This window comes from Crocuta crocuta, unplaced genomic scaffold (genome assembly GCF_008692635.1).
Source record: "Crocuta crocuta isolate KB4526 unplaced genomic scaffold, BGI_CrCroc_1.0 scaffold288, whole genome shotgun sequence".
NCBI lineage: Eukaryota > Metazoa > Chordata > Mammalia > Carnivora > Hyaenidae > Crocuta > Crocuta crocuta.
Genome location: NW_027532607.1, coordinates 1,822,895 through 1,833,218, shown reverse-complemented (window position 1 = coordinate 1,833,218; position 10,324 = coordinate 1,822,895). Strand labels below are relative to the sequence as shown.

Below are 10,324 nucleotides of genomic sequence, written 5' to 3'. Positions count from 1 at the left end.
AAGCCTGTGAGGCCCCCCCCCCCCCCACCCTTCCACACAGGGAGGGAAAGAAAGGGCAGGGAGGGAGGAAGAAGGCAGGGTCGGGAAGGCTGGGGGAGCTGACGACAGGCGTCATCTAGCTCACGGTCCGGCCAGCGTCTGGCGCTGTGAGAAAGGCTTCCGTCTGAAGGGAACTGGCCCCAGCAGGCAACACTGAGTAGGGCCTCAAGCGATATGTGGAGGCACCCGTGAGAACCTTTCTTCTCACTCTTTCATCCCCCCCTTTCCCTCTCCCAGGCCCACACCTACCTCTGTGCTGAACTTACTCACAGTGTTGTTTATTTTCCTTCCTCCTCCACAGGCCCAAAGGCCAGGCCTTATTCCTCTGTGAGTCCCCAGAACCCAGCACACCACTTGGTACCTAAGTGCTTAATAAGCGTTTGATAAATGAATATGTCACTGCGCCTCCCTCCCTGCCTCTTTGGGGGCAGCAGGACAGTCTGTCATCTTGCTGATGGCACTTGGCTCCTCTGCATCAAACTATGCCTGCCTTTCTCAACTCTGGACACAAGGTTGTGCAACAAAGATAAAGGGGAAGAGGCACAGGACAGGTCAGAGCATGAAGATACCGCCACCCATGTGCACACATACCTATTACCTACTGTTGCTCTGTCCTTTCCCATGGACACCTGTTACTGTTTTACCCTTGATCTTGGTAGGTTTCTATGAGAAAAGCCGATAGGATGACTTGTTTTGCTCTATTTTGTATCAAAATAAATGAAAAGCAGAGTATATCAAAGCCCTACCCCCACAACAGTTGATTACTATACTTTCTAACAAACGGACCCACTGCTGTCTTCCAGCACTTATGATATATGCCGCAAATAAGTGGCTGGCACTCGGAAAGCTCAAGGTTCCAGCAACAGTTGTGTAGCCTTGGATAAGGAATACAGGGAGATTCTTTGTCTTCTGGTTTCTTCAGTGTATTAAAAGGGATAGTGGTATATTCAATGGGTATGAAGAAAGCTTAACATTAGTCTGCATGAGGCTCTTTGAAATGCATGAAGGGCGCTACAGTGCACAAATTTAACACTTGCCCTAGTGTTCACTCAGATCCCTTGTCTGAACATTTAGAAAATCTCTCTGTGGATGTGCGCGCACACACACATGCGCACAGAAATACATTTTAAATCGCTTAATTGCTTTTAAAGTTTTTTAAGTAAACACACTGAAATGATTAGAAGGCATCTGTGCAATGTATCCATTGCAAGCCTACCACGATAAGAGCTCTTTGAGAAACTAAATCACATCAACGGAAGAATAGCAATGAGTCAATTGATGAAATATTGCATTAGCAGTGGCCTCTGACCCCGCATGATGCCAACTGAATGCTTTTTCCTCTTTGTAATTTAATCATTTTTCAGTTAAATTAATTTCTTAAAATCCACTCAGATAAGCCGCCTATGTTAAACACACACACACACACACACACACACACACACACACCTCCAGGTGTAAGTGAAATAAAAGACAAACTGCACTTGTGTTGTGACTTTCTACCCCTACTTTACTCTGGAAATGGATAATATCCTGTTTCTCTTTTCTATATCTGACAAGAATTTTCCATAACTTCTTCCTGCTAAAGTATGACGTCAAGGATTCCCAAATACCCCAAGACAGAGACCCAGGCAACACAACACAAAACCATGAAAACACAGCCATGAGCAGCCCCAGAGGGTGTCTACTGTACAGACTAACTGGCTGTCATGTTGTGGCTTTTTGTTTTTTTTGTTTTTTTGTTTTCTTTTTGTAACACAAACTAACTGGCTCAGAAGGTGGCTTTGTACAGGTAGCAACTCTGAAAAATGCTACCAAGCCCGCCCGCACATTTGTGCTCAGGCTTGCTGGTAGCTTGTCTTCCATACACATCCAGGAATTTGTCTGAGGCCTGAGCGTGGTTAAGTCATGTTCTAAGAATGTTCTCTCATTATCCTGACTCAGAGGGCGCAGTGAGCCACAGTGATACCTTCTGTTTTGTCTGGTTTTCAAGACCTGTCTTCCACTGTATTGACGGCCGCAGACTGGTGTCACTGAGGTTCATTCTCTCACATCTTTTGACAGGGCTAGAGCAAGAGCATTTTTTCCTGATGACATTTTTTTAAATTGCATGACCTGGGGTTAGGCCTGTTGAGGGAGGGGGGTGTGGGGAGAAACCCCTTGAGGGGAGGTGAGTGGAACCAGGGGAGGGACTGGCATGGAATGAGAGGAGAAAAACATGACAAAAAATGATGAGCCAAGAAATTTGGGAAAATAGAAATTGAAGAGCTGCGGTTTGGCAAATACCTCTCTCTCTCTCTCTCTCTTTTTTTTTTTAACATGTATTTATTTTTGAGAGAGTATAAATGGGGAAGGGACAGAGAGAGAGGGAGACAGAGGATCCAAAGCAGGCTCCAAGCTGACAGCAGAGAGCCCAATGCGGGGCTCGAACTCACAAACCATGCAAACACGAACTGAGCCAAAGTCGGACTCTTAACTGACTGAACCATCCAGACGCCCCATAACTCTGACTCTTAATGAGAAAGTCAGAGAGGGAAAGAAGAGGAAATAGAGGTGAAGAGCACTGAGGAAAGGAGAGAAGAGGAAGGAGAGGTGGAGGAGAGCGGGAAAGGACAGGCAGGGGTGTAAAGGCAGCAAGACTCAGTGACACAAAAGCATCAGTAAGGGATATGATGAGGAGATGCACTGTGATGAGAGCCTGGAAGTGAAATATCAGGATATACCACCCAATATGGCACCTCTGGTTGTGTCAGTGTCCTGGAACTAGACGTAGCTTTGGCATTTCATCTCTAATCACCCTGTCTCGTGCCAGTGGACAAGCATAGGCTCGAATGACATTTTGAAGTTTCCTCAAAGGCTGGGATAGGGATCATGAGGTCATCACTAGCAATTCTGGTAAGGAACCTCCTCACAGGTCTCCACATGATATGTCTCACACACACACACACACACACACACACAGGCACACACTCACACTTTAAAACCACTCCCTGGCTTTCCATTGTACTTAGAATAAAACCCAACCCCAACTCCTGAAGTCTCACCAGCCTTGCCTCACAACAGCCTTGTGGCCACACCTGCTGCCTTACAGTTCCCTGAATCCCGTGAGCTCCCTCTCACCTCAAGACTTTCCCAAAGTTGTTTCCTCAACCTGTGCCCCTTCTTCCCCCTCAGACAGCTGGCTCCTCTCCATCCTCTACGCCTCACCGAGAGAGGCCATCTTCAACCACTTTGTCTCAAGAGGTTCCCACGCTCCCCATCGCCACCCCTGGTATCTCATCTCTACACCTATTAATGTCCTGGCACTAACTATCCATTGTCAGTGTACATTTATTGATTTGTCTACCTGTACATTGTCCTTGACACCTACCTATCAAATATTTGTGAAGTAAGTGAACAAGTGGAATGTTCCAGATTCACTGATGTGGGATGCCCAGCTTTGAACACTGGTAGCAATCCCCAGCAGCCCCTCTTTACTAAGTGTCTCCTCCTCATCTCTGCTGCCCCACACTAGTTCCCACCTTGGCCTTAAAGCTGTTCCCAATGCGTGAAGCTGTTCCTGGCCACCCAGTAGTTCAAGGGGAGGCAAGCAGCTGTCCTCAGGTGGGGCAGATTCAATCAGAAGCCTCAAGAAGTGAAAGGAGGACATTAGAGTTAGCAACTAATCAGATGTTCCATCCATATAATTAGAAAAACAGAAAGAGCATCACAAAAGAGCGAGCTGTGGAGAGCAAAGAGCACAGAGATTAGAATTGCTCTCTGTCAGAGATGAATGTTCCTCTGTGTGGCATGATCCTCCGGGGGATCCCCACATCCCCCTGTGAGTGTAGAGGGCATTCCTCAGACCAAAGCTCCCTGACCGCCACCATCAGGAAATGGGCAATGAGAAAGGAGGCCGCCTGCCCCAACCAAACCCATGCTGCCTCTGCTTCCCCATCCAGCTACTTTGGGTATCATCCTGCTCTCTCCCTCACTGGCTCAGCACTTTTACCCAAACAAAATGTCCCAGGGTGACATCTACTTTACGAAGGTCCAGGACTTGCTTAGTGCTCCTGTCCCTCTGCCCTCTTGATAAGGATTTTTCTTGGCCTGAGTATTTATCCGTCCAGAAACATGTTGAAAGATCACGTGTGGTATGGTCCTGACACTGTCGTAGCTTTCTCAAGCTTGGGTCTTGCTCAGAGCTTTATGATCAGTCCACAAATTAAACTCTTGGCCAAAAACACGTATGGCTTGAGTTTATCCCAAGTCCAAACAAATCAGATACTCCTCCTGGAAAGAAGTCAAATGCTTTCCTTTGGTAACAATTGCTCAGAAATTTAGAAAAGCAGTATGTTTTGTATCCTCAGAGTTCTTATAATCACATCCAATCTTGAATAAGATGCATCCATTGCCATAATGAAGGGTTCTGAAAAGTTGGAGGCTTCCAAAATGGATAAAGAAATCAAAGCCTGCTTGAACTTTTGAGAAATATCTCAACACTGTAGGATCCAAAAACATTAATGAGTTTGCCCTCTGTCTGTAAATCAGCACAATAGGCAGCTATAATTCCAAATGAGGAAAACTCTAAGGGATCCCCCAAAGGACATGCTTTTTTTATTATTATTAATGGTAGGGAGTCTGCCAATCTTTACTAGAGTCTGCTTTGTTCCACAAGAGAATCAGATCTCAGCTATTTGACCTATGAAAGCCCAAAAGGCATTACTAAATTTCATATAGTTCATGGATGGCTGCAAGCCCCAAATTGGATACACCCTCATAATTAGGGATGAGGTAATAAAATATCAGTCTCTGAAATTCAGTATTAAAAAATATCAATATGAAATTAACCACCATGACATCAGCAACATACGATTAACATTCTAAAGAAATAACAAGCCTTTGGAGCAGTTTGGTAAATTTGTAGGTGATGGACCCTGGTATGTCCTCAGATCTCAGCAAGGAGAATTAAATCTACATAATATAAATAATAATGATAGCAACCATTTGCTGAGCACCTATTAGGTAGCTGACTCAGTGTCAGAAACTTTGCTATTTCATTAATCCTCACAAGGACAGCAAGGAGGCTCTGGCTATTCCCATTTTAACTATGAGGATTTTGAAGGGTGAGGGGGCTGAACATTCACCATCACACAGCAAGTGTAACTGCTGTGACCCCAACCCCGCTCTTCTCAATCCCAAACTATGCTGTTAATGCTATGAGTGGAAGAGAAATTGTCCTGTGAAGTTAAACAGAAAGTCAGTTAACTGAAACAAAGATGTGGTAAAGTCTCTGAATGCTTTGAGGTGAATAATCCACAGCAACTATCCAGACTGAAACAACTCTGAAGGGAAAGGACGTTATTCCTTAAGGCCTCCTCAGCCTACCAGAGATATCCCTTAAGAATATTCAAGTCCCTTTGATCTAATTCAATACTCACCCAACCTTCCGATCTTTAATTTGATCTCCTGGGGATGCCGTCCCTTCCCACCACCCAGGGAAAGTACCTTATGTACATGACCTGGCTGGTCAGCTACTGGCCATACTCTCTGAGATAAAATAACTTGGTCAAGTGGAGGACATTTAGTCTAGCTGAGTAGAATTACTGAGAATCATTTCCTAAAAAGATCAGCTCCAAATTAACTAAAATGGTGTCTCTGATCTTAGAAAATCCAGGACCTAATCCTGGGTCTTCAGTGACCTCCCTCAAAACGTCCTACCCAAGCTCTCTAGCCATCTTAATGACATCTATATAGGCCACTTTTAATAAGTGACATTAAGAGACTGTCACATTGCATGCTCAGCCTGGCCAAATATAGCTGTGGGATGAATGCGGAATGTCACAATAGCCCATGGCAAATTCAATAAGCCATTAGCCAGTTTTTTAAATTAATCAGATGAACGGGCACCTGGGTGGCTCAGTTGGTTGAGTATCCGACTCTTGATTTTAGCTCAGGTCATGATCTCAGGGTCGTGGGATTGAGCCCTGCATCAGGCTCCATGCTGAGTGTGGATCCTGCTTAAGATTCTCTCTCTCCCTTTGCCCCTCTCTCCTGCTTGCTGTCTCTCTCCCTCTCTCTCAAAACCAAAAAGTAAAATAAAAAATAAATAAAAACAATGAGATGAATCCCCTGCATAAAGGGGTTCTGGAGGAGAACCCATGAAGCATTAAAGGGCTATCATGCCCACAGTCCCCTTCTTAGGGAAGCCACTCCCAGAGATTCTTCCTGTAAACAAACAGTCATGGTTCATGCTTTGTGCATTGCATGAAAGCAACATCGCCATATTGGCCTTAAGTGATGAGAAGAGAAACCCATTAGTCATGGCGAGGCCCAAGGCAAAAATGACCCTGTTGTGTATAAGGGAGCCCATCAGCTTCTGGGGCCACTTAGCATACAGCTGTATAACCTTTCAGGAGAGCTCCTCATTAGCAGTAACAAAGTGACCTAGTTAGACTTCTCTCTTAGGAAGAGGCAATATGAGGGGGACAAAGAGCACACGTTGTTCCAGATGCAGTGAGTAGCTGAGCCAGGTCTCCATGAGGTTCCTGGATAGCCCAGGCTTAGGGCGGAGTCCCAGCCTCGGGAGGCTTAGAATGCATAGCTACCCCCTCTGGACAACTTACTCTCTGCATGAATTAAATTATTTCCCTCAAAAATGTTATTTCTGAAACTTAAGACATGGAACATTTCTGAAATTTTAGACTCGAAGCTGCCCTTTGCAGAACGTTTAGATTAAGCTAAAGAACTTCCTGACACTTATTTGTAAACACCAACTATCTCTGTGTTTAAAACCCACCATCTACTTGAGTCTAAGTTTTGTTTTCTTCACTAATTCATCATCTACCACAGACATTTTGCAAAGAATAAAGGAAGAGTAGAATTCTTTGCCCAACCAGAAACTGTGTTTCTTTCTCATGCTAATATTTCTCTTCCTTAGCACTTTGCTTTTTTTTTCTTAATGTTTTATTTATTTCTGAGAGAGAGAGAGACAGCATGAGCAGGGGAGGGTCAGAGAGAGAGGAAGAGACACAGAATCCAAAGCAGGCTCCAGGCTCTGAGGTGTCAGCACAGAGCCTGACCCAGGGCTCAAACCCATGAACTGTGAGATCATGACCTGAGCTGAAGTCAGACACTTAATCAGCTGAGCCACCCAGGCACCCCAGCACTTTGCTTCTTAACACTAGACTTACTTGTTATTTACATGCCAAGCTTAAGTTTACTCGTTAAACACTAAAGGTGGAGTCGCTGGGTAACTGTTAACAGGCTGACCCCTAGTACTGTCGCCTTCTTTCAAGAGCACCAAGATTCTTTTCATGGAACTTAATTTTTAGAAACACTTTGAAATGTAGAAAAGTTTAAAGCTGAGATATGAAGTGACATCTCCAAACCCTGCTTTTTAAACATCTGAAAATACGAGGCACCTGGTAGGCTCAGTCAGTGGAGCATGCAACTCAATATCAGGGTTCTGAGTTCAAGTCCCACATTGGGTGTAGAGACTACTTTAAAAATTAAAAAATAGGGGCACCTGGGGAGCCCAGTTGGCTAAGTGTCTGACTCTTGATCTTAGCTCAGGTCTTGATCTCAGGGTTGTGAGTTCGAGCCCCACATTGGGCTCCGTGCTAGGCATGAAGCCTACTTAAATATATGTGTACAATAAAAATCTGAAAATATTTATGGTTTGCGCTCATGTGCATTAAATAAAATCTTACAATGTGCCTCAGAAAGTAAAGGTATCGATTATTGAGTGCTTACTATATACTAAGTATGATGTTAAATGCTTTGTCCTCTCTTGTTTAATCCTCAGAGCAATGTTTTAAAGTGGGTGGTATTATTTTATATGGATGTTGAAGTGGAAGGAAAAAAAAAATCTGGGTCTAATATATACCAAGGTGCTTTTCTTACTAGTAGGCAAAGTCAGGAGCTGAGAATGGGAAGCAAAGCTTGTGACCCTGGTCAGCTTCTTACCATGGATCCTCCACCCTTTCACGTCTCTCTCCAACTCTCTCACCTGGGTTCCACTTCCTCCCTCTGTTAGGCATTACTAATCACTGATTACCATTCATCATTTTGAGTATTTTTATTTGAAGGGGGTCTTAGCTTCAACAGAACAAAGTCTACATCTATAATTTCACTTATACTTTTGATCAGTGTGTCCGAAAGACTGAAAGGCAGGGGCGCCTGGGTGGCTCAGTCGGCTAAGCGCTCAACTCTTGATTTTGGCTCAAGTCATGATCTCACAGTTCATGAGTTTAAGCCCCGCATAGGGCTCGCTGCTGACAGTGCAGAGCCTGCTTGGGATTCTCTCTCTTCCTCTCCCTCTGCCTCTTCCTCACAACCTGTCTCTCTCTAAAAACAAATAAATTTTTAAAAACAAACAAAAAAGATTGAAAGGCAAATTTGGGACAGCATGGATGGACCTAGAGGGTGTTATGCTAAGTAAAATAAGTCAGATTGAGACAAATATCATATGATTTCACTCATACATAGAATCTAAACAAACGAACAGCAGAATCAGACCTAATATATACAGAGAACAAACTGGTTGCCAGAGGGGAGAGGCACAGGCATGGGCAAAATGGGTGAAGAGGAGTGGGAGATCCAGGCTTCAGGTATGGAATGAATAAGTAATGGGAATAAAAGACAACATAAGGAATATAGTCAACGGTATTGTAAGAGCGTCGCATGGTGACAGATGGTAGCTACCCTTGTGAGCAGAGCACTATGTATAAACTTGTCGAATCACTATGTTGTACATCTGAAACTAATGTAACATTGTGTGTCCACTGTACTTGAATTTTAAAAAATAATGTTAAGAAGATTGAAAGGTAAAAACCATGGGGAGAGGGCTTAGGTCAGTACTTCTCAGTTAATGCTTTAATTATCCGTTAATGTTTTGATTAGGATTACTTGATAGCCAGCTGGCAACAAGAGAACATGGGCTGAGCTACCATGGATGGAAAAGTACTAGTGAATGCTGAAGGACCAATGAAGGGTAGATGACAAAGTGCCCCAAACAAAGGTTTTACTTAAGTACATATTATCTGGACTCTGCCTGGCTCAGGATATGCCTTAGAAGTTGTCATGAAGGCAGGGAGTAATGTTTAGGGTATAATATGCAGTCTGGTTTGGCTGAAGTATGAATGAAGAAGTGCTGACAGAGGAGAACCAAGAAAGCAAGGCCTGGGGGAGGGTATAGGGCAAGCCATAGTCAAGAGTTTGGACTTCATTCCACATCAGTGAGGAATCTTTGAGAGCTTCTTAGCAAGGGGACCACTCCTTGAGATCTAAGCTGCTTATGGAATAAGGGAAATGGTAGGGATGGGGTATGGAAGATGGGCTCAAGATGTGGGCAAGAGGCCCTTATAATAATCCAGTTATAAGGTCCTGGAGCCCCAAACTAGGATGGTGGTGATGAGNTCCCCTCTAGTGAAACTTTTGATTAAAGTACAATTATGACTAGTATTACACTTAAAATTGCCTCCAAAAAATATACTTTGGGGAGCCTGGGTAGCTTACTTGGTTAAGTGGCCAGCTTTCAGCTCAGGTCATGATCTCGAAGTTTGTGTGTTCAAGCCCCACGTGGGCTCTGTGCTATCTGCCCAGAGCCTGGAGCCTGCTCTTGATTCTGTGTCTCCCTCTCTTTCTGTCCTTCTCCTGCTCACACGGTCTCTCTCTCTCAAAAATAAATAAAACATAAAAAAAAATTTTTTAATTTTTTCAATACAAGGAATGGTGCAATGCTGCAGGAGATATGGATGCCGACTGGATTTGGGGGTTTGCTGAGAAGACACCCAAACCACAGACACCTAGGGATGCTGGGCCCTGATGAAAAGTCCAAGAATTTCTATTCTCCTTTCCCCCTATTCTCCACTCAACCAAAAATGCCCTAACTTGACATCAGTTGGTAAGTCATTGAACGCCTACATGTGCAAAATAAATGGAAGAGTCATCTTTGCCTACCAAACGACAGAAATAAACCTGGCAGAGAGAAGGTGAGGCTAGCACAGGTTCTGGTCCTTGTTTCCAAATCTCTGGGCACTAGTCTAAAGCTCTAAGAACCTCCTTCCTTGGGAAAGGCAGCCAAGATTACTGATAACCAGGAGATAACTGAGGTCTGGTCTCCCTTCTACCACTGGTGGGGGTTCCCTCGGCTTAGATCATTTACTTCTTATGTTGGGGCAGGTATTTCGAAGATCCCTCGCACAGCTCGAACTCCAGGGCTGCCCCATCTACCCGTACATTGCCTTTAATATTGCTTTATTCAATTAAAAAACATTTTCCCCTCTCCTTTTCTAACCACGTTCTT

At 44.2% G+C, this 10,324-nt stretch overlaps 1 long non-coding RNA gene across 10 annotated transcripts in view; it reads right to left on the bottom strand.

Moving 5' to 3' along the window:
* The window catches only part of LOC144245050 (uncharacterized), a 38,200-nt gene extending 37,668 nt beyond the window's left edge, over positions 1–532 (bottom strand). For 7 of the 10 annotated variants that reach the window (XR_013339150.1, XR_013339152.1, XR_013339145.1 and 4 more), the window contains exon 1: positions 289–532. This is a non-coding gene — a long non-coding RNA (uncharacterized LOC144245050). The remainder of the gene's footprint in view (positions 1–288) is intronic. The other 3 variants (XR_013339153.1, XR_013339154.1, XR_013339146.1) reach the window with 1 other exon arrangement.
* Positions 533–10,324: the final 9,792 nt, after the last annotated feature.